Consider the following 24,979-nt stretch of genomic DNA (forward strand, 5'->3'; position numbering starts at 1 on the left):
CGTGCAAGAGAGCGTCGACTGCTGTTGCGGCACTATCGAGAATGATGTCCAACAGCTCAAAGGTGTGCGCCAGTAGACGTAGGTTACTGGCAGGCGTTGCCGTATCTATCCTCAGGTACGGCGGCCCGTCATGGTCAAGAGCACTGAGGGTAACCAGTTACCTACAGAAACTGGAGAGCACCTACCGCGTGATGTGCCTCAGAGTGATATCTGCCTACCGCACGGTATCACACGATGCATCCTGCGTGATAGCGAGCATGATGCCAGTCGGGCTGGTCATTCGGGAAGATGAGGAGTGCTTTGAGCTACGTGGAAATAGGGGAGCCCGCGAGCGCACCAGGGTGACCTCGGTCGCCAGATGGCAGCGTGAGTGGGACAACTCCTCGAAAGGTAGGTGGACCCACCGGCTGATACCTAGCATATCGAGCTGGGTGGGAAGACCCCATGGGGAAGTTCACTTCCACCTGACACAATTCCTGTCAGGCCATGGCTGTTTCCGTCAGTACCTCCACAGGTTCGGACACGCGGAGGTCCCAGTCTGCCCGGACTGCCCAGGTGTAGACGAAACTGCCGAACACATACTGTTCGTATGTCATCGGTTCGACGTCGAAAGAAGAGCAATGTTTGACGTCTGTGGCTGGGACACAACCCCGGATACCCTTATCCAGCGGATGTGTCAAACGGTGGAGAAGTGGAATGCAGTCTCGGCTGCTACCATCCAGATTGCCAGTAGGCTACAGGTAATCTGGCGAACCGAGCAACAGACGGCGGGCACGGCTAACTAGTGATTGGTTAGTTGGAGCGAAAAAGGCCAAGCGCAAAATAAGAGAGTGAATGGTCTGTTCATGCCGAGGTAGGTTGGCGCAGCGAATGGCAACCGCGTAAGGGGTAAACCCAGCCACCCCGAAGCAAGACAGAAGAGTGAGTGTATAGGCGTATAAGTGGACTGCCTCATGCCAAGACGGGAGGGTCGTAGCGTAGTATGTTGGAACTAAGCTATCGATGCCTCATGGCGTGGCAGAGGAGTGAAAGGGTGAGCATCCAAGTCAGTCTCACACTGCATGTTAAGGGTGAGCATAAAAGTCAGCCTCACAGGTTGGTAGCAAGCAAGGAATGAAAAAGGTGAGCACAAAAGTCAGCCTCGCATGGTATGTCAGAAGTGGGGCCTAAGAAAAATGTCCCACATGGGATGCCAGAGGGAGTGACAAAGGTACAATAGAGTGGCACGATTGAGAGTGAATCAGGTGATAGGGTGAGCACCCAAGTCAGCCTCACATGTATGGGTAGGGCGAGCACAAAAGTAAGCCTAGCAAGGAATGAGTAAGGTGAGCACACAAGTCAGCCTCGCATGGAACGTAAAAGGTGAGCACAAAAGTCAGTCTCATGTGGGAGTGTTTGAGAGCGAATCAAAGTGTGATTGAGAGAGCACCCAAGTAAGCCTCATACAGGATGTATGATCGCGCGAGTGAGAGTGAATGAGTACACTTAGTACAGCCATCCCCCCAGAAGTAATACCGAGAGGTAGTTCCTGGGAGGAATGATGGCGGAGCCCAATGGAGTTTAGTCGGTATTAATGGCTGGTCACCATTCGAGTCCGACACGCCCCCAGTGCACCCCGTGTGGTAGATTGGACCCTACCGTTAGCACGTGTACTGGGCTAGGACATAAAGGTCTTCTCCATTGTAAAAAAAAAAAAAAAAAAAAAAAACAGGGTGTATATACCAGATCACAGGGTTGAAGTCTGTGGGGTCGTTTCCGTTTCCGGAGTGTAAACGTTGGAATTCAGTATCAATCCCAGCTGACGGGAAGAAAACATACGTCAACTCAGACTCTTTTCGGGTGACCTTCGTCGGTTCTGCTCTACTCAACTACCTCCTCTTTGACGAGGTTTGTCTACCTGTTCGCCTCTTTGTGCCGCTGGTCATGAACTGTACTGCCTATGATCGCATATCAGTCCCACAAAGATAGGAAAACCCATAGAAAACGGGACAAATATGCGATCATGGGCAGTGTACTAATTGCAAACAGTTGGGACACACAGCCTCCCGTTGTAGCAATAAGCCCCTTGTGGGAAATGCGTTGGGAATCATGAGGATGATTCCTGTGGAAAGGATGTCAAAAATTGTCTCTACTGTGGGGGAAACCCACATGATCTTCCGGCATGTCACGCGTACAAACAGCACGAGGGCAATCTTAAGCGTTCCCTTCAGAGACGCTCTAAGCGATCTTTTGCAGAAATGCTTAATATAGCTACGCCACCTGTCTCTACGAACGTCTATACCAACTTGTCTACTGACGAAGGCGACTGGGATGAACCCCAGGAGAGAACATCTCCTGCTGTGCCTAGAAGCAATTGAAAAAGAAGGAATATTTCCTCTCCCAAGCTTCGTCGTAAAGGCCAGAAGGTGTCTCTTCATGGCCTCCCTGAAATAACTACTCAAGGAAGTACTGGTGCAAAACCGAAGCAAGTCGCTCCCGGTCTCAGTAACCCGAGCTCAGAAAAGGAGTTCCCAGCACTTCCAGGAACATCAAAAACCCCAAGTGTTCCCATATCTCAGCCAGAGAAAGAAAACAGTGCTGGCTTAATAAATTTCTCTGACATTGTGGACCGTATTCTTACAGCGTTAAACATTTCTGACCCCCTTAAAAGTATCTTGATAAGCTTTCTCCCCGCAGTAAAAACATTCTTGATGCAGTTCACTGCGAAATGGCCCCTCCTTTCAGCGATTGTATCCTTCGATGGCTAATTCATCGACCGAGGTCACGGATTTAATCACTGTTCTACAGTGGAATTGCAGAAGCATTATCCCGAAAATCGATTCGTTTGAAATCTTACTAAATAATTTGAAATGCGATACATTTGCCCTATGCGAGACAAGGCTCACTTCAGGAATAACCCAACACTTCCACGATTTTAATATTATTCGCTTGGATCGAGAAGACTCGTAAGGAGGAGTATTTTTGGGGATCAAAAAGTGCTATTCTTTCAATCGAATGGACCACCCCTCGACGCCAGGCATTGAAGTTGTCGCTTGCCAAACCAGAATTAAAGGCAAAGACCTTTGCATTCCTTCCACCTACATCCCCCCTAGAGCCTCAGTTAGCCACCGACAGCGTTGCGATATTGCGGAACTCCTCCCCGCACCGAGGCTAATTTTAGATGACTTCAACTCCCACGGTACGGCGTGGGATTGTCTTCATGACGATAATCCATCTACCCTACTCGATGAGCTTTGCGACAACTTCAAAATGACCATTTTGAATAAGGGTGAAATGACATGGATTCCTGCCCCTCCAGCACGTCCGAGTGCCTTAGACCTGTCCCTCTGCTCGACATCGCTGCGGTTAGATTGCATGTGGAAGGTAGTCTCTGATCCCCACGACAGCGACCAACTGCCAATCGTAATTAATATTGCAAACGGTTCAGAGCCCTCGAATACAATCAATGTTTTGTGTGATCTCACACGAAATATTGATTGGAAGAGCTACGCGTCCGCGATATCCGACAAAATTGAGTCCACCCAAGAGCTTCCTCCGGAGGAAGAGTACGGGTACTTGGCTGACTTGATTCTCGATTCCGCGATTCAAGCTCAAACTAAACGCGTACCAGATGCGAACTTTAGCGGGTGTCCTCCCAACCCGTGGTGGGACAAAGAGTGCTCAGACGTGTACGCGGAGAAGGCCGCGTATAAGAGCTTCCGGGACGAAGTGCTGCCAGTCAGCTACCGACAGTACGCGATGGCGGAAATGCGCATGAAGAGTTTGATGAAAGCCAAAAAACGTGGTTACTGGCGCCGGTTTGTCGCCGGGCTAACGAGAGCACTCTTTGGAGTACGGCCCGGCGCTTACGAAACCGAAACAGTAGTAACGAGAGTGTGGAATATTCAAACCGTTGGATATTTGATTTTACCAAGGTTTGACCGGATTCCGCCCCGGCACAGAAGATCTACCGCGCAGCGTCCACTCACGATAACGCGAACGAAACACCGTTTTCGTTCTCAGTTGCCCTCTTGTCATGTAACAATAAAGCTCCAGGGTCAGACAGAATCAAATTTAACTTGTTAAAGAATCTGCTAGACTCTGCCAAGAGACGCTTTCTTGAGGGTAACATTGTCCCTCATGATTGGAGGCAAGTGAAGGTAATCACCATCCAAAAACCAGCCTCAGACCACAACTCGTATCAGCCGATTGCAATGCTGACCTGTATCCGAACTAACAATTGTTTTGCGTTGCTTTCGAAAGAAAGTCAAATGGCTTATGCTAGCGACGAGCAGATGGCATCTGCTTTCCTAGATATAAAGGGGGCTTTTGATTCAGTTTCTATCAAAATTCTTTCTGAGAAGCTGCACCAGCATGGTCTTTCAATGACTCTAAACAACTTTTTGCTGTCTGAAAAACACATGCAATTTTCGCATGGTGATTTATCGACATCACGAATTAGCTACATGGGTCCCCAGGGCTCATGTCTAAGCCCCCTTCTCTACAACTTCTGCGTGAATGAAATTGACGAATGTCTTGTCAATTCCTGCACGCTAAGGCAGCTTGCAGATGACGGTGTGGTCTCTGTTACAGGTTCCAAAGCCGTCGATTTGCAAGGACCACTGCAAGTTACCTTGGATAATTTGCCTGCTTGGGCCCTCCAGCTGGATATCGAGTTCTCCACGGAGAAAACCTCAGCTCAATCGAAGCTCTCCGTTCAATGAAACCTAGAAAGCACATTCCATGTTTTCTGGGGAAAATCTAGGAGCGCCTGCGTGCTTTGTCTGTAATATCGTACAAGATTACCTTAGTTTGGGTTCCCTCGCATTGCTCCATTCCAGGCAATGAAGAAGCGAACTCTTTAGCTAAGGCGGGCGCTTTAGAGGGTGACATATATGAAAGACCAATTTGCTTCAGTGAATTTTTCAGTATTACTCATCAGAGAACCTTCGAAAGTTGGCAAATGTCATGGAGCAATGGGGAATTAGGAAGGTGGCTACATTCGATAATCCCTAGAGTATCGACGAAACCTTGGATGTGGGTCGGGATTTCATTCGTGTGATGTCTCGGCTCATGTCCAATCACTGCACGCTGGACGCTCATCTCCAACTTATTGGGCTCGCGGATAGCGGTATCTGCACCTGTGGCAACGGTTATCACGATATTGAACATATTGTCTAGGCATGAGCCGAGTACTGTTCTGCCAGATTTCAATTATTGGATTCCCTTCGGGCCCGAGGAAGATCACCCAATGCCCCGCTTCGAAATGTACTGGCAAGCCGCAATCTTCTCTATATGTCTCTCGTATACATCTTCCTAAAAATCATCAATATTCAGATTTAACTGTCCCTATTATTTTTCTTATCATTCTCAGAAGTACCCTCTTCCGCTTACCGTACCCCAACGATGGTTTGATGCGACTCCAAGACGACACAAAACATCCCTGTCGAATGACCCAACAAACACGAGACGCGCAACGCGGTGTGTTACCGATCCGCATTTAGGGCGTACTACGAAATCCTCTGGAGGAACCCCTGCTGGCTCAAGGAAGACCGCCCGGCGTTCCAATACATCCGTCCGAATCTGTAATCCTTATCGTTGATTACTGATGCCGGAAACTGAATGTTAATATCTTCCTCCCCCTGTCAGCCTTGTCCACCCTCTCTCCCCTGTCTCTGATGCACAGATGTAGGACTTCACCCGTACTCCTCCCCCTTGAATATCTTCGCAAAATTTATGCACCCCCATATCTTCTAGTTTTAGTTGATCAATATTTAATCTCGTTAAGATATCCCCAGCAGTACCATTACTTAAAAATAGCTCTAAATAATCCCCCTAATCTTAATACAATTGAACCACTCCCTCTAGTTATTTTTTATTTTAATATGCTTGTAAAATATTTCGCTTAGTTAATAATTGATTGCCGCAATAATCTCCATTCTAAAAATCCTAAAGTGCATTACTATACAAAAACACACAAAATGACCCCCCTCCCCTAATCTTACTTTCGCCATACTAAGCAGGGTGCCTCACTAATTTATTAATTTCTCGACCTACAATCAATGGAATGCGCAAAAATTGACATCAACAGTTTTGCTTCGTTGTTAAGAACCAATATAATAACACAACAGCGCTGAAAACAGTGAAATTCTCGTGTTTGAGCTCAACGAAAACTCGAATCGAAAGCCCCTATTGTTGCGTTACCGTTTGACTCAATGCGTTCAACAAAGATGGCAAACACTGCTCTAACCAACGTCTTCAAATGGGTAGGGTGATAATAGAAACATAGCGAAAATGGGCTCATCACCCTAATATTTAAATGTGTAAACTTCTCGTTTTAAGAAACTCAAAATGTAGAACAAAGAAAAAAATGGCATCTTTAAGCTAACGCAAACGTGCCTTATCAAATATATGATTTGAATAAAAAAAAAACTAGGTCATATGATAAATAAATAAATAAAATAAAATAAAATAAGCGTAAAACACTCGATAATAACGTGGATTATCGTCAGTACTCAATCAGCCTCCTAAATGATCTGAAGGGCATTTGCATTACGGCCTACTTTAAGTGGAAACCCATTTCTGTCCCAATATGGTTTTTCCCTTTTGAAATCATCACAGATAGTTATGGAATCAATATACGGAAAACTAATTGATAATGTCATTGATATTCACAGGGTGTCTTTGGAGGAATTGTTCGTATGAATATTCCCCAAAATCTAATAAAAATTGAAATTAGGCATGGCTTACTATGACCGAACTAAAAAAAAAACTTTTTATGCTGACGAGGTAGAAAGTTTGTGTCTTCGACAAAGTTTTAGAAATGCTCGTAGGGAAGAATTTTGTTGAAGAACTTGACCTTGCAGGACTAAAAGTTATCAATTTATAAGGCGTTTTCTATGGCAACCCCCTTAAACCTAGTTTTTTAATATAACTTTTTTCATTGTGACTTTTCGTGCAAACAATGTTCCAGACAAATGTATAGGAATTAAAACAACATAATGTTTTCGAAGACTGTATGTAAAAATATTCATTTGTTTCAAAGTTATTGAAGATTTTTACATTTTATTATACAAACTTCCAATACGTATAAGAAAGAAAGGAGCAAACCAAAAGGCACGAACAGGTACTTTTATCACTGTCTAAACTATGCAAAATAAATATAAGAAGGTTTGGTGCGTGTCACTCTAGAACCCTACAAATAGGGTAAGCTTACTTTATCATGTTTTTTGACATTTTCCATACAAAAAATCAGCAAAAATTTTTTTTAAGCTTTTGCGAAAATTTTAGTAGTTCTTGGTTTGATATTCAATTAAAAGTATTATTTTCACTTATACCTAAATATTTCCGATTTTATAAAAGTGATAATTTTTAATATCATTGCATTGGAGATCCCAAACTGATATATACCCAAATAGACATGTTAGAGTGAATTCAATGCTTACAAAAGGTTGTCATACCATTATCCCTTTCATACCCAACTTTTTTCTAGTGTATGTAGGGTTTCAAAACTATTTTTCCTTGAAAACGGTGGGGTCAAGAAACTCGAAAAGCCTTTTTACATAAAGATAGGTGCTTCCCTCGCAGTGCTAGAAGCTACTCAATTTTTACTTTCCAATGCTTAATACAATTCTTCTAGAATATTTGCAATAGTCCACTTGATAGATAAAATTGCGATTCGCGCATTGGTTCGCTTGTAAATCTAGTATGTAGTATAATAGTTTTTGCAGATATCGAACTAAATTAAATAAATAGTTATTGGAAAAATTTATGGCATAACATTTTTATTGCCATACATCTTCAGTCAAAGGTTCGTTTTAGGTATTGAGAACAAGTCTCTGAGTACCACAGTCTGGTCCAATGTATCATTTGCTGAGTGACAATTATGCTCCGGAGAAATCCGCGCGTAAACACATTCATCCTCCCTAATCCCACCCTGCTCGTTGGCGCAATGATCTTTGCACACTGCCATACACCCTACACAGCTGCTACGATCCTGATCGTCGTAGTATTCGCTCGTACGGGGCATGCGACATAACCCAGACAGCGGCAGAGAAGCATGATCTCCCACATCCACACTGACGGTGGTGCGCCGTCGTCGTCGGGTATGTAGCTATGCTACACAGGCAGTCCTCTCGCAGTCGAGTGGATTCGGTCGTATCGAGTGGACGTGCGTTTTCTGGCCGATCGCGGTGGCCATTAGGGTCTGTGAGTGTGACAAGGAGAGAGGATCGCCTGGGCGTGTGGATTGGTTCGCGCTGTGGTAACATATGACGAAGACAAAGAAGAAGAAGAAGCAGCGGCAGAAGAAATCCTAAGAAAAATTATCATAAATCATCGACCGAATTCTTGGCTCTTTGCATGTGCAGCGCCAGGAAATTCGGGCATTTCGAGTGGAACCCAGTACAGGATTATAGTTCGTACAATGAATCTGGTTGTTATCACTTTCGGCCGGATTAATGTAACAGTTGGTGCGCTGAAAATGAGATTCTAGTGTATGAAGGTTTTTTGCCTACCGTTGTTTGTGGCGAAGGTGCTGTGTGAGAAGTTATGTTCTCGGTGCTGATCGACGTGACCAGAAAGAAAAATCTCAGCATATTTATGTGACCGAGAAGCCAAGTGGAGTAGCGCGCAGTTGTGGAAGGGAAAACTTCAAGTTACTTCTTTTGGTGCATTTTTCGACTGGGATTTACTCGAGATCGTCTTGTAACCGGGAGAGAACCGGAGAGAGCGAGTTTGGTGCGGTCCGCCAGGAGTGCATTTTTATTGTTGGGATATTCGGTGCATGCTCGAGAGCAAAATGCAGCATCGTAGTAGCACACATGTACGATTTGTTTTTATGTTTATTTTATGTTGCCCTTTTATTCGGTGCGACGGGCGGTGATTCGTTCTCTCTTTCAGTTGAATTGTGGTGCCGTAGTTTCAGCGGTCGTTGGCCAAGATTTCTTACGGATTTCGGTGTTTGTTTTTCTTTTCCACAGAAGTCATCGGTGAGATCGGTAGCGAGAAGTTACCAACAGTAGTAGCAGTTCCAGCAGTGCTGGTATATAAGTGTTCGGTGCCATTTGGTAGAAAAGTGTCAGTGCTTGATCAAAACACGTAATTGTGCCAACGTAGTTCAAATTAAAAAAAACGACAAGTAATTTATAAAAAAGTCCACTAAAGTGAAATAATCTGTGCAGTGTTCAGTTTAGGAAGGAGCCAATCCAACAGTCGTATTTTGAGATAGCAACCCATAGAGCAAAGAGTTGGAGTTTGTGGCTTTTATGAAGATTGTCATATCTTGGTGTTTGAGTGTAAGTGACGAGCATTTTATGTTAAGGCTCGGTTTTCAAACATAATAGTGAAGCATCATCATCATCATCGTCATCATGCTGGATTAATGGAGTTTTTGTACATGGTCTGTTCGTTTTATGTGCATACCGAAGTTCTTTTTCGTTTTATGGTGGGTCGAACAACAAAACAAACGTCTTAGCCCAATTTTGGAAACCTGGAATGTCAGATAAGTTTTAAATTACGTTTCATTTGTTTTGAAATTATGGCGGTGACAACCGGGAGCAGGCCTCCTTGGTAAATAGAATTAGGAATCCTCTTAATGATGTTAACAGGCGGGGCGTGCTTCATAATTATTGTATTTTGCCTAAATTGAATCCAAAAAACTATTGAGATGGTAATCTCAATGATTCAATTAGTTTAGAACTCTTAGCCGTGTTGTAATTCCTATGGTTGTACTTTTACTATGTGTATCTTCTTCAGCTACCTTCAGGCTCTATTAGCTGCATGACACGAGGCCTAATAATGCTGAAAAAAATCTGATCTTTGACAAAGTCGGGTTTATTCACGGTTTCAAAATGTCGTTACGGTATATTCCTCGATAGTACGATAGTACTTAAAACTATAAGCATTTTGTTTTTATTTGATTTTGTAAACTTCAAGAAATTTGCAAAAGGCAAGTCATACGGGCTTCTAGAAAATCACAGCGAATTTTGCTGAAGATTTATGCAATGCTGTTTGAACTTGAACTAAGATTTTAGAATATCAATCCTCTAATATTGTAGAAATTTGAAAGATTTCCAAGAATTTTTGTCGAACTTTATATAATTTATAAAATTTGAAAAAGATCCTACTACATATCTAAGTTCGTACGTGAATTTTATACTACAGAGTACACAGGGTCTCAGGCATATTCTACTTAACTAAGTTTGTTCAAATCCAATAATTTTAAATTTCTAGGAAGTCCTAGAAACATCAAAAATATTCTACGGAATCCTGGGAAGTTCTTTGAACTATTGGTTATTTTTACTAACTTGAGAAACTCCTTCGAGCTTCATCGAGTTTTGAATTCGCTCACGGACAAAACGACGAAAAGAATATGATATTTCTCCCTAGTTAAATTTAGGTAAAAACTAATTTTTCTCCACAAAGGGAAAATTTGGTGAAACCACTTTTGCGCATGAAGGGCACAAAACCTATAAGTAGATTAATTATGCAATTTGCGTTTTGACCTCGTCTCTTCAGAATCCGACACTAGGGGGAGAAAAATTGTTTTTCACCTAAATTTTGCTCCCCAGGGAGGAATATTTAGAGAAAAATGGTTTTCACAGTTTGATATCCATCTTGAAACAGAAACTTATAAATGACTATCGATCCGAAAATTTGGATTTTAATGTTTCGTGTTCAACTCGTTAGTAACTGACATCAACTTGCTATCAGTTAGATGACATATCAAAACTAACACCAAACCAAACAGTTCACACAACATATGTGTTTTTCTGAACCTCACGGAGAATTTGTATAAATTTTATTCATATAGTTTCAAGACAAATAGACCATTCAAAGCTGTCTTGAAAAGGTTACCGCAAGGTCAAAGTTTGAATGAAATACTCAACGAATTTCATTCTTACGAAGAGAAAGGCTAACGACACTAACACGCCACCACGCTCTGGAATTATCCAAGAGGTTTATTTTGTTTATTTTAACCGTAATGAGGTTAATAATTTGAAAGTATGTATTGGAAAAAGGAACGTTTTATGTTCCACGTGCGGATAAAGTGGGGACATTATAGGCGACATGGGGGAGGTATGTAAAATCGGATCCAGTGTCGTAGATCCCACGGCTTTTGGCACGGCTCTAAAAATTGTCATTTTGATTCCAAATGTATGATTTGCGGTGATAATTCGCACAGACGTTTGTCCGGTGAAAGAAACTACAGAATGTTTCAAATGTGCGGAAACAATGAATCGAATTTCTAGGCATGTTCTATTCAAGAAAATATTAGAAATTCTCGTGCATCGCAGTAAAAGCAGCAAATGAAAAATTTACCAACTTCTTTTGGTGCCTTTCAATAAAGCGTTTTCAACCGATTCAAAAGAGAAATACAACTTCTCTACTTACAAGGTTCTTCTATCTCAGTCCCTCCATCCTACAATGTACAGTGGTTTAAAACGCGAAAAACTTGATCGTTTTGAATAACTCCGAAATGGTTTGTTATAGCGATATACTAGCTTCGGATGATAATGAGATGAGTTGTAGTAAATTCTTCATTTTTTTCATTATAACTTCTTCCCAAGATTTTTTGGAAGTTCAAAATGTTCTATAAAACCCTCACAATTAATGAAATACAAAATTTCGGTGAAGGAAGCAACTCAATATGTTGATCAGTTTCTGAGATATTTACGATTTTTGTCCAAAAAAGGCCTACTTCGCACTTTAATAACTCATGAACGGGCAAAAACGGGCGATCCACTCAGTATGCATTTGAAAGTACAAGAAAGATGCTACAAGGTTCTATATCCATCCCAAGTAGCATTTCTAGTTTTATAGCACACTACAAGTGCATTCTAAGTTTTAAGAAGGGCTTCAAGAGTGCCATATAACCTGAATTGTCACTAGGGATGGCTCTGGTAGCAGGATTTAAAGAATATATTTTAACAGTTTAAAATATTTATGCGAAATATATTCGGTGAACTGAAAATATAATGTGGAACTGTCTTCGGCAAAATTTTGAGAAAAGTTCTCACAAAAACATTGTCGAAGACAGAAACCTTCTATCCTGACAGATACAGTGCCCGTGGATCGCCCGTTTTTGCCCGATCATGAGTTATGAAAGTGCTAAGTAGGCCATTTTTGGGTAAAAAATCGTAAATATCTCAGAAACTGATCAACATATTAAGTTGCTTCCTTCACCGAAATTTCAAACAAACATCGCATTTTGCCTGCTTTTGACACCGAGGTGAACGAGTGTTTGGGTATTGAAATTGAAACCGATCTTGGTACCATTTTATTGCTGCAGCGTATTTGCCTTTTAATGCACTGGTGAGCAAACTAATTTCTCGAAAGGAGACTTTTTTGAGACTGGTCCAACTTGAGCTAGTGATAATTAAGGTTTTATGGCGGTTTTATATCCACTCATAAAAGTTACATTTCACTTGGTGCGTGCTATGAAACTTCAATTGTTACTTGGGCTGTCAGATTCACTCACTACAGTTGCAGACGAGACATGGAATGCTAGCCACTAAAACACAGCTTGAGACCAATTGCAGCGAGCCGTTATTCTGATTGTGATATTGAATGTACGGTATCGTGTTCATTGTGCTTGGATGCTAGGTGCCTCTGAAGTTTCGATGGTTTCGTTGCTCCATTTGAGAGTACTTCGTAACATAGCACACATTGTGGAAGTTGCAAGTTCGAGCTTGCTGTACACGTAAATCTAATCGTTACTATAACTGCGCATTTTTTTTATTTTGACTTCCACACCTTTTTTCATCCGATGCATCGATCACAGGTAATTTGGATTCAGTTTTAGATATCAATCCATTTTAAAACCAGGTGTAAATACATTTCTGCAAAATATCGACGAAATTATAGCACAGACTAACAGACATAACACTATAAGGGAATTCCCTCAACAAACATCGATCCGACAATTTTCCCAGAACACTAGCTCCACCTTTTATTCACAGTCCCAAACACTCATTTATTGGTGGGTTACCCCTCAGGTTTGGGAACAATTTTTCACTAGTGGTCTATCCCCCATATGCTTGTTCATATGTCAGTGGCGCCATAATTTCAAATGTGGCCACAGTCCCAACTACAAATATATTTAAAATGACCGTTAAAGCGGGCGAAGCTTTGTTTTTGAGTGTTATGTCTGTTAGTCTGTGATTATAGTGCCATTCACATCCAGTTCTGAAACAGTAAATAACACTCATATGCCAACAGTTGTTAATTTTAAATTTGATATATTTACCTTTGCGAATGACTTAGAAAAAATTGAACAGGGCAATGATCGTCGAAATCGCAAAAACATTTTGCATCGATCTAATTTTATGTCACAACACTAGGATAATAAATATTTAACGACGCTGAATCCTTCTTGAGAAAGACTCGACATGACAATCGTTTGTTTACCATTTATCTGTTAGTGTCAATCCAATCGAGCACGAGACCTGTCAATGTCATTCCAATCAAGCAGAAGACTTGTCAAATGTTGCAATCTGACGAATAATTTTTGGGAAGTATTATGATAGTGAGTTAAAATATTTTGAATAAATTTCCGGAATCGAATCTCTAAGGCAAGGTAAAACATATAACTTTTATCATTACGGTGCCTTCTAAAAGTTGCTTCAACCCTTGCAGTTATCCGTAATGTTGTAATTTTCTGGTAGACTACAGAACCGGACACATTCCGCACGAGGGTCGTAGTTTACCAGTAAGAGAAAGAAACCAATATTTTTAAAACCGGTGGTAGTTTTATTGGTACAAAACTTCACACAGCACTCCAAAATGATAAAAATATCGATGTTGTAACTGTGCGGTAACTGTAGTATACGAGTAAATTGAAGTTTACGCTGTGACAGTGGTGCTAGTTTTCCGAAAATAATGTTGTCAAGTCATTTTATTTAGCTGCGATAAGATGGCGAGTCTTTATTCAGTAATTCAGCGTCTTTATAAATATTATTAATGAGAAAGCAAAAACGATGACCTTTTTCAATAGATGCAATCTACAAAAGAGAGCCTCTCTTTGTTTACTTTCTCTTCCGCGAATTACTCGGTCACCTTTCTGATTTCCCTTCAACTGTTTGCGTAATAAAACCTTGGTCTTTCGAAACATACTGATAAATGTTTAAAAAGTTTTATGGTTTTGCAGTAATAACCGAAAGAGAAAGCGAAAAAAGAGGGCTCTCATTTGCAGATTGGACCGAATGAAAAAAAGTCTTCAAATGTTTACCTCGATAGCGTTGTGTTGTTATTGCGTAAGTGGGAATGGGAACCAAGAGCCAGGGATACCAGGTACATTTTTCAAATGTCTTGCCATTTAATAAAAAAATGTCTTCATTTGTCTTCATCGACCAGGATTCTGAATCGATTTGTGATTTTGAGCCAGAATTCTGCTAGAAATCAGTCAGACATCCGAAAAAAATGGCAAAATGGAAAACCTGTCTTCACAACCTTTCCTGAGTGCATATAAGGAGAGTGACGACACTGTCAAAATTGGAACAATGATTATTTGTCAGTGTCATTCCAAACGAGTCAAATCCATACATTTTGAGAAGTCATTTGTTAGTTTGGAATATTACTGACAGAAAATCATGACAATTGTCTTCACTCTCCTTACATACACTCTGAACCTTTCAAATGTCTTCAAAATGAACACAAGTCTTCACATCTGGCATCGCTGTCAAGAGCTAACCTCGACCATGTGTGTTTCTACGAACTAAATTGCTTCATAGATTTGCGCTATGAGTTATATTTTACAGGTGAGGATGTTTTAAAAATACCGACGTTTAAAATACGCACACCGAGATCTCACGTTCTTACACTATCAATATATATAATGAACATTCTGATATAGTTTGATGAGATGGTACAACGGCTATTTGTTGGCTTTTTTCGGTAAATTTAAGACTAAGAGAAACGAAAACAATGAAAGTGAAAGACGGATAGGATTTCTAGAGCGAATCAGTTATAAACTTAGAACGAAAAACTAGGACTAGGCAGGCGTTGCAACACCCAACTCCTACTTAGCAGAAGGCAAAGGATTCTTCACATTTCCTCTCGACCATGTCCATAAGAGCCTGCCTAGTCCTAGTTTTCCGTTCTAAGCTTATAGCTGATTCGCTCTAGAATACCTATTCGTCTTTCAATTTCACTGCTTTGGTTTCTCTTAGACTTAAATTTACCGAAAATAGCCAACAAAATCGATACAGTAGAACCTTGCGGCAATTAAAAACATAGTAACATGATTCCACAATTACATTGAACATAACAAGCCAATGAATCATAGTTTGGATAAATAAGAAAGGCTACGTGGATTTATACAGGTTTTTTTCTATTATTTTTGTGATTTGTAATATATTATTTCCAAAATTGTATTTTTTCGAGAGTTGTCCTACTGGAGCTGTAGAGCTAGGGTCCCGGCAGGGCTCCCCGTCAGAATCACTCACTACAATTGCAGACGAGAAGGGAAATGTCACCCACTAAAATACCGCTTAAGGCCAATTGCAGCAGGCCATGATTCTGAATGTGATATTCATTGTACGGTTCAGAAATGTGCGGGCGTCGGGACTTCCTGATCACGTGTATCATCGCGAAGTGCTCGAGCGTTTGTGCGTTAACGTGTTCGATCGCGTGGGCGTATGTCGCGTGTGCTAGCGTGTATGTAACATCGGATAAATCCGTGAGTCGATTCGTATATTCGCGTGTGTTCTTGGATGATACCGCGCGGACCGTCAAGCTGAAACTGAATTTTCTGTGTACGGTGCTAGAATCGAGTGAGTTCTGCCACATCACTATAGTTCCCGGTCATGTCGCAATGGAACGTGTTGTTTAGTGAATATGAGCGTCATTTTTTATTGGTCCAACTGAAGGTATCCAGCTTTTTACGTGCCATAATGGCGGTCTAAATTGTTCAGTTCGTAATACGCTTAATTGCCCTTTTTTGACAATAACCGTTTACGCCAGCTTGACAGCAACGCTCAGTTGAAGATGTCGGGCGTTCATTGAATAATCCAACGCATTGGACTAACGTAGGATGACTTAATCTCGCTGGGCGGTTGACGTAAACGATTATTGTCAAAAAGGGCCATTAAACGTATTACGAACTGAACAATTTAGACCGCCATTATGGCACGTAAAAAGCTGGATAGACCTAGGCTGCTAAGACAGAAGAAAGAGATTTTCGGACGTGAACGGTGCATTATCACGCGAACATGAGCGTTGGCAGGTTTCCGCTTGAGATCGCGTTTATAAGTTTATTAGTGTTAAAACATTCACTTAATCACCGGTTGGTTTTCATGTTTGCAAGATCGCGGCTTTGGTCTGCATGGATGATCGCGGAAGTTTTAAGCGTTTGCATGTTTATGTGCTGAATGCTAAAAGAGAGTGGGATTCCTCATATCACTCAAGTTCCCGGTCATGTGGCCATGGGACGCGTTGTTTAGTGGATATTCATCATTTTTTCGATTTGTTCAACTGAAGGCAGGAGCCTATGATGCTAGGTACAAGGGTAAGGAACTTTCGGACGTGATCGATTCATGATCGCGCGAACACATGTGTTAATAGGTTCGCGCTTGAGATCGCGTTTATGAGTTTATAGGTGCTAAAACATTCACTCAATTACTGGGGTATTTTCATGTTTCTAATGCGTTGTAGTACGTGAGCGAAGCTCAAGTGTGTTTGTCGCGCCCGCTAGCGTATATGTAACTTCGCGTGGATAAATAAGATTTCATAACCGTTTGTTCATTTACATTTTCGCGTGTGTTCGAATGATCGCGCGGTCCGTGAATGTGATGCATTATTTTCAGTGCACGGGTTAGATACTAGAAGAGTGGTCCCCCATATCACTGGAGTTCCCAGTCATGTCGCATGGAACGTGTTGTCCAGTGAATATGAGCGTCATTTTTCTGAGTGGTCCAACTGAAGGCATAAACCTACGTTGCTAGAACCGAGGGTAGAGACTTCCGGATGTCCGGATTCGCGCGAGCGGCGGGTTGACGTTTGAGACCGCGATTTATAATTTATAGGTGCTCAAAAGTTCACTTAACCATCGGTTTGTTTCACTTAACCATCGGTGTGAGATCGCGAGCGTAAGTATGTGCGGATGATTGCATTGGCATTTTCGCATTAGTTACCAGAATTGTGTTATCGCGAAGGCCACGAGCATTTGTTCATTCGGAACAAGAGAAATTGTTAGTGTATATAAGAGAATATGCAATTGGTTGTGTTAGTGAGTGTTGTGTTATAATATAATTTACGATATAGTAATAAAAGGAAAAATAACATGCCGAATTATGGAATTACTGTGCAAAAAGATTAAGTAGAAGCGTATAAATTGTCTGATATTATTTTTGGTATACATGAGTAATGGAAAAGCAAACTAATAGAAGTAAAACAAAAACAGACTAATGAAGTAGAAGAGAAGAACACATCAAACTACTTGAACTCGTCTAAATGCCAGCAAATGATACTTTTTTACCATTAACGACAATTGCATTCTGTTAGAATTTTCGCATGCTATGCAGACCGGGAATGAGGATTTACGTGCGTCGGTAAATTAATCGTACCTTAATTTATCCAATCCGTTCTTCCCGAATGAATAGAATCGAATGCACGAGAAAAGTGATCAACGCCAGTTCTGTATCCATTCCCTGACTCAGCTGTCACAAATTCTCAGACGAACACATGCACAGAGTACACTAGTACTAAATGTTACAGTTATTAGTACGTTAACACTAATAGGCTAATATAATTTATAAAATTTCCTTTTTGTTTTTGACATAAGTGCCAATACCTTATTTAAGCTTTTGGTGATATCCAATGGGGACAAACAGATCGAAATGGTGAGTTAAGCGAAAGCTATTATGTGAAAAAAATCCCCCCAGAGGCAGGTTACAATCACTGTCGTCAATGCGATAATCATATGTTCTTTCTGGGACGTCACCATATCCCAGGGATAGCATAAGGGTTTGTGCATTGCGGAGTCCCAAGGGTTGCATTTTCGAATCCTGCCTTTCGGGGGATTTTTTCACATAATTGCTTTTACTTAATTCACTATTTCGATATATTTTTCCCCGTTGGACCTCACTAAAAGGACTAAAAGGGTTTTACTTTAACATTTATTTATTTGCCTGTGCCCGAAGTCGACCGACAAATCGACACACAATAACCCTCACTGCGAGTCGTGTCAACTAACACTGCCATTAAACTATGGAACAATGTTTGCAAACACGGCCCACAGAAAAAGTCAATCCATGTCGACCCGCCTGTCAACCACGCCAGCGTGCACAGTAGACTGCCCAGGAAAACAAAGAATTTTTGAAAACTCAATTGGCCCATTCCTGAGTCGATTGCTAGTCCCACCAGGAATACTTGCTTCACATTTGAAGCAAATTGGACAAGTCTACCTACCGGAATAACCTGACTAAAGTTTGTATGGGATTTTTCGACAATTTACAGGGAGAAAACCCACTAGCGCGCACTTTTGCCGGCAGGTGGCACTGTATGCATCGTATTGTCACTGAAAGTGAAAGCAAGAATTTTTTTTTAATTGTCTACAACCTCGTCGACGACTGCTAGTCAATCCGGTTTTGTTAAAAGAAGTTATTAAAATGTTAACGAAGTGATGTCTGAGTCCGTTTTGCATGGGGCCTAGCAGTGCATGGTTGTGTATAGGTACTCGATTCCCACCAACTTTACGTTTTTGTGAGTTAATGGTTAGATTTAGCTGAATAGTATGTTCAGAAGAACCATATATAGTATTTTCAAAAGAATTGTAATTGAAACGAGTAATGTTTTGGACAGCAAATTTTAGTTCAACCTGTAACCGCATAGAGGGCGCCAATGGTAACTTTTCATAGAAGAGAGATTGAATATCGAGATGTTTGGAAAAATTACTGAAAAATGCCTGTTTTATAACTTGGTAGAAGGCATCTAATTCCTATCTCTCTCCATTGAAAAGTCGGTGTCGGCGCCCTCTATGCTATCACAGGTGGAACTAAAATTCTCTGTCCAAATCATAACTCGTATCATGTACTACATTTCTTCTGAAGATACTGTTCAGCTAAATTTAACTATTATCTCACAAAAATGTACTTCTTGTAACAAATCCGGATTAACTACCAGTCTTCGACAAAGTTGTAGACAATTAAATTATCTCTCTCATTTTCACTTATAGTTATAATAGGATGCATACAGTGCCACCTAGTGGCGAAAATGCGCGCTAGTTGGTTTTCTCCATGTAAATCGTCGAAAAATCTCATGCAAGCTGCAGGCACGTTGATCCGAATTTTATCGTTGACGTAATTGCAAGCATGACACAATTTAATATACCGTAATTCACGAAATGACAAAATATAACCGTGCTGCGCTTAATTGTACATGAAACATATACTTTACATGCACAATGACATAAAATTACGCCTACTGCCATTCAGAACAAACGCCATATGTGGTATAAAATTACATGATTTGCGAAATTCAACGTCATGTCATATATTAAAACGAAACGTCAAATTTAGTCCTAGAAATCGACCAGGGGTAGGCCGACCCGATCAGAATGAAATAACGGTTGTCACGGTAAAGATAGATACGTCTACCTTTATCAGGACACATGTTAGTGAACTCGGGTGATTCGTAGTTATTCTGCCTAAGCTCGACCCTCATTAACAGAAGGCAAAGATTAAGCCCGTACGATATTAAGCCTGTTCTAATGACCCTGCCACTTCTAGTTTTCCGATCTGTTTACTTCACATCCTTGCTCTCACTTGAGTACTATGGCTCTAAGTTTCATAACTTTCCCTACCCAGTAATCTCTAGCTAGTTGAATGTCGTTAAAACGTAAAAAATGAAATAACAAGATTATAACAGAACACAGTTTTTGTGATATATTGCCTTATAAATTAGGTCTCGTTAGTAGTTAAAATAACAGAAATTTATAACAAGTTACAATACGAGATATAGTTTTGAAATATTTCTGTTATGTATTTCTGATCGGGGATCAGATAACAGAAATATTTGAAAACTATATCTCACGTTGTTGCTTGTTATAAATTTCTGTTATTTTAACTACTAACGAGACCTAACTTATAATACAATATGTTTCAAAAATTGTGTTCTGTTATAATCTTGTTATTTCATTTTGATAGGGATAGGGGTCATTTTTTTCTTGTCACTCTAGTGCACAAGCTAGTGGTTGATCGTTAGTTAGGGGTGGTGTAGAGTATAAAAACACAAAACATAAAAAAGGCCCATAAGCCGTCTCGGTCTACTCGATGCACCACTATCGAAGCGTAATGTAATAACCATCTTAAAGCAATTGTCTGTCAGATGTTCTTTAGCACTGATGCACGAAATATGCTGGATGATGTTTGCAATATCGTCAAACTCATCAACCGAGGAGGGGGGAATTGTGTTGGCTATTTTCAGCCAAATGATGACTAAATAAACAAACTTAGAACGGAAAATTAAAACTAGGCAGGCTCATATGAGCATAATCAAAAGGAAATGTGATGAATCTTTTACCTTCTGCTTGGTGCCTGTTGTGCGGTCTACCCGAGTCTAACAGTATAGTCAGCAAGCGAGCATAACTCATCACCCATTCTAACTGAGAGAAACAGATCTAAGTGATGAAGAAGTGGAATAGTGGAAATGAAAATCCGGTAGAAAAATCTGATTACTAGCACCAAGACACCATTGTCATAGGCGATATGGTCGTGCCCGACAACAAGGCAGAAATTAAAATTTTCTCTAAACTGACCACAAAAACAGCCTTTACGGGTTGAAAATAGTGTCATGTCTCGTAGTCGCATACGCGCCAACACATCATTCTAGCATAAAAAGCAACGCAATAGTCTACGCATAAAACAACAGAAAACTGCAATAAATCTCGGAGCGTGTACTAAAACACAATTTGAATCGAAACGAATAAATACTGATACGATTAGATCAGTATGATTGTTTTATACTTTATACCTTTGCCATGTATCAAGCAAAAGAACGCGGCCATGAAAATGACAGAAACGGCTGAATTAAATGACGCTGGAACTTACCAAAAATTTAACCCAGTTAAGGAAATGATGTAACAAGAGTTAGTACGCCCTGCAGCGAAACATTGTCACGTCTCTATAAGTTGATTGACATTCGTGTTTCATTAGTTAGGTTCCAGCGAGCTTTTACTTTTCGATTCCTGGAAATAAAATACCGCCTGTACTATTTAATGAGGCAATATCAACGACCCCACGCTACTTACTTGTTCTATGAACTGTTTCCTTGATGCTCACGATTGAGCTGCACATATTTAAATGCTAATGTCGCAAAACTACATTTGGTTGAGCTATTTTTAATTGCCTTGTCATAACTCTCATTGATGCTAAGTAAAGCCAAACACAGTGCACGTACCATGAAACGTAGTTGGTAGTTGGTCGTATACAGGCAGTATATTATTGACACTAACAAGAATTATAAGAATGACTTGCGAGGTTATTTTGAACTACAGTGGCTGCTACAAGTGGCGGAACGGAATCAGAGTTCAACGACTGAAAAATTGTCAACTTGCTGTGAGTCGTGCTGAATGAAAAAAACTATTTATTCATCATTTCGAATGGCATGGATTCTGAAAATGAGCTATATTCTCATTAATAAATGTGCAAACATTTCCGGTCTACAGTGTAAACTCTTTCTGTCAAGTTTTTAATGAAATCTCCGATGCATAGTTAGGACAAAAGTGCAGTGCAAACGATACACTGTCTCATCTTAATCGCTGTGACTTCCATTCTCCACATAGTTGATGGTTTAGGAAGCTCATTGCTCAGTGCCAGCTTCATTACTATGCACATTTGTTTTAATTTGTGCAGCACCGTTTGCGTTGTTATGCTTATCGCTACTGCCACATAGTATAAAAATAAATCTGACATCAGCTTCCGTCAGACTGGCCAACTAACTGGGTCTTAGAACTTCACAATACTCCGACCACCACAAATGTGCACGCTTGGTCAAATATGATGCTTCCTTTTCGGTCGTTTCAACGGATATTGAACTGAACGAATCGATTCACGAGCCATGTGGCTCCAGTTACCATGCAAAAGCACATACCTTGCAGAAAGCCTCGAGCACCTGACTGCGCGTCTGCACCTTTACTACCAACATCACCAGTAATGAGACGTTGCTAGGGCTTCGAATTCAAATCGTGTGACCGCTCCATAACTTCGTGAACTTTCTCTGTGGTCATAGCTAAACAGTGCGACCGGGGCTAATACAAATATTGCAGGACCGACTTGTCGCTCCATTTGTTTGTGCTCTCCGTGCCAGCCAGCAGGTATCGGGCGCGGCACACGGGCCAGCCTCGCTCATCTAAGCCGGCAGCAGGGTGCAATGTGATGATGCGTGCGAAACATAAAATCGTACCGCGCAGACATAAATAAATGTTTGTCTGATCGTTGCGCCACCGCCGCCACCATCGCATCGTCACCCAATGATATCGAATCTGGTCGTTAGATCAGTCACTGCGACATGCGGGGAACGGTACACGTTGGATTGGAAAGAAATAAATTGTTCCCTAGGCGGGGTAGATAGTAATTCTCTGTTGCGATGTGTTAGGGGCTATTTTTATTGCTCCATTTTGTGCCACGTGCCTGAAGTTTGTATAGATTAGAGATGTAGCAAATCGCTAGAACGAGTTTAGTGTTTTCTGCTGTTTGAATTTGCATAGTGGATCGATAAAAATTTCCGTATGTTTATTGTTCCTTTTGAGAAGATGAAACTAATTTAAGAAGTAGCCCAATGTGGATTGTAGTTGTTTTTAAACAACGGAACAATCTATTTCATTTTTGTCTAAGCAAAAATGGAAACATTGAGTTTGCGGAGGTTGCATGATTATATGCTATATAAAATGACAGTAAGATAATGAAATACATGGCGAAATTTCCATGAATTTCAGTATAGCTAAGGATTCAAATAAATTATTATCTTTATGCAACCATCGGTCAGTTTCATGCATCTAGGTACCTACCGATCATCTCCATCTAGTTTCTACACAAAAAGTCTGTATTAGCACATTTTCGCCTTTCTCAAAGGTTATGCAGTCGCTCCAAACAACGACTCTATAACCGAGGCCCGGAGGGCCGAATCCCACATACCATTCGACTCAGTTTGACTAGATCGGAAAATGCCTGCGTGGGTATGTATGCGTGTGTAGTGTATATGTATATGTGGCAAATAATATTGACTCTGTTTCTCAGAGATAGCTGGACCGATTTGCACAAATTTAGCCTCAAATGAAAAGTACAATCTTCCGATAAGCTGCCATTTGATTTTTCATTAACCAGACTTCCGGTTCCGGAGTTACAGGTTCAAAAGTGCGGTAGCACAGCAAGTTCTGATATAACTGGTACCACCATGACGGCCAAATGATGCAATACATATTGAAATGTATGCAACATTATTTCGATTTGCGGGTCTAGATCACTAATGACCAATCGAAATAGTTTTGACCTCATTGGTCGCTTATAACGGTTTTTGATGCCCCCGGGGAACTTACCAAACTCGGTCTGCGATTGAATTTAATTCATATCTGACTTCAAGTTCCGGAGTTACTGCAACCACATAGGAATTTCCCACACTGAAAAAAAATTGTTCCCAAAATCGTGAATAAAGTGCCATGAATTCTGTAACAGTCACGTTTTTACGTTACGAAAACAGGACCATGAGCAAAAATCATGGCTTTTATAATTATGTTAAATTTCTCTTCAGTAACGCCCGCATAACGCTTTCATTAGTGGAAATATTTGTTTTTGTTTTGTGAATTCCATTCACGGATTCCGCCAAATTATTTCTAATTCGATTCTCAGTACGCGAACTAATTCACAACTTTATGAACATTATTCATAAAACAAAAAATTGACTCATGATTTTGTTCATAGATATAGGAACACTAGTTCACAAAATCAAAATATTGTGGCTATTTTTACGTGAACTATTTCACGAAATTCAGATTTTATTCATGAATCCATTCAATCCTTGTGAACTAATTCATGATCCCTAATATATTAGTCACGATCCAATATCCGTGCTCGTGAAATAGTTCACGAAATCATGAAATATATATTCGTGAACCGGTTCATGAAACCTGGTATAATAGTCACAAATTACCATTAGTTTTCGTGAAATGGTTCTTGAAATCATAAAATATTATTCATGTATTCGTGAACTGGTTCATGATTCCTAATATATTAGTCACCATCCAATATCCGTGCTCGTGAAATAGTTCACGAAATCATGAAGCATCATTCATGTATTCGTGAACTGGTTCATGATACCTAGTATAACAGTCCCGACTTATCATTCGTTTTCGTGAAAAAGTTCACGAAATCATAAAATATTATCCACGTATTCGTGAACTGGATCATGATTCCCAGTACATGATTTACGATCTATTTGCATGCTTGTGATATTTAGAAGATATACCCAATCATTTACAAATTCATGCAACATGGTAATGAAATTTTTACGTGAACTCTTTCGCAAAATTTGGAGTATTATTCGTGGAATCATTTTTGTTCCATGCACTTTTTCATGAAATACCCAACTGCTACAAACCAGTAATAGGCACGAGCAGTAGATATAAAAAAAACTATTAGGACCTCGAACATCGTTATTCATTTGATAAGGTTCATTGTGATGTCTGGATAGAAAACGAAATCTGCACTGAGAACCACAAATAATGTGCGTGATATAGTTCACAGAACCAGTTATCGCGAATGAGTCTTATTTTAATGATCCAGTTCATATTGTCACGTTATTCCGAATACAAAAACTGTTAGTAACCAAAAATAATTGATCACGATAAGGCAAAGAGAATTTACGGATACCATGATAAAACTGCTGATATCATTAACATTAGTTACATTACTTTTTGAAAGTAAGCTCTAGAATAAAATATCATGATAACATGAACAGAAAATATTAAAATCGTGACTAGAATCCTGAAATCATGAACACAAATCAC

The 24,979-nt window shown here is 40.4% G+C and overlaps 1 protein-coding gene across 5 annotated transcripts in view; it reads left to right on the forward strand.

Annotated features, from left to right (window-relative positions):
- Positions 1–8,123: 8,123 nt before the first annotated feature.
- LOC131685038 (laminin subunit beta-1) overlaps positions 8,124–24,979 on the forward strand; it is a 72,418-nt gene continuing 55,562 nt past the window's right edge. Inside the window, exons 1-2 of one of the 5 annotated variants that reach the window (XM_058968397.1) lie at positions 8,124–8,242; positions 8,961–9,275. The gene's annotated coding sequence lies outside the window, so the exon portion shown is untranslated. Of the gene's footprint in view, positions 8,243–8,264; positions 8,804–8,960; positions 9,276–24,979 lie in introns of those variants that run through there. The other 4 variants (XM_058968398.1, XM_058968395.1, XM_058968400.1 and 1 more) reach the window with 4 other exon arrangements.

The sequence above is a fragment of the Topomyia yanbarensis genome, chromosome 2 (assembly GCF_030247195.1).
Source record: "Topomyia yanbarensis strain Yona2022 chromosome 2, ASM3024719v1, whole genome shotgun sequence".
NCBI lineage: Eukaryota > Metazoa > Arthropoda > Insecta > Diptera > Culicidae > Topomyia > Topomyia yanbarensis.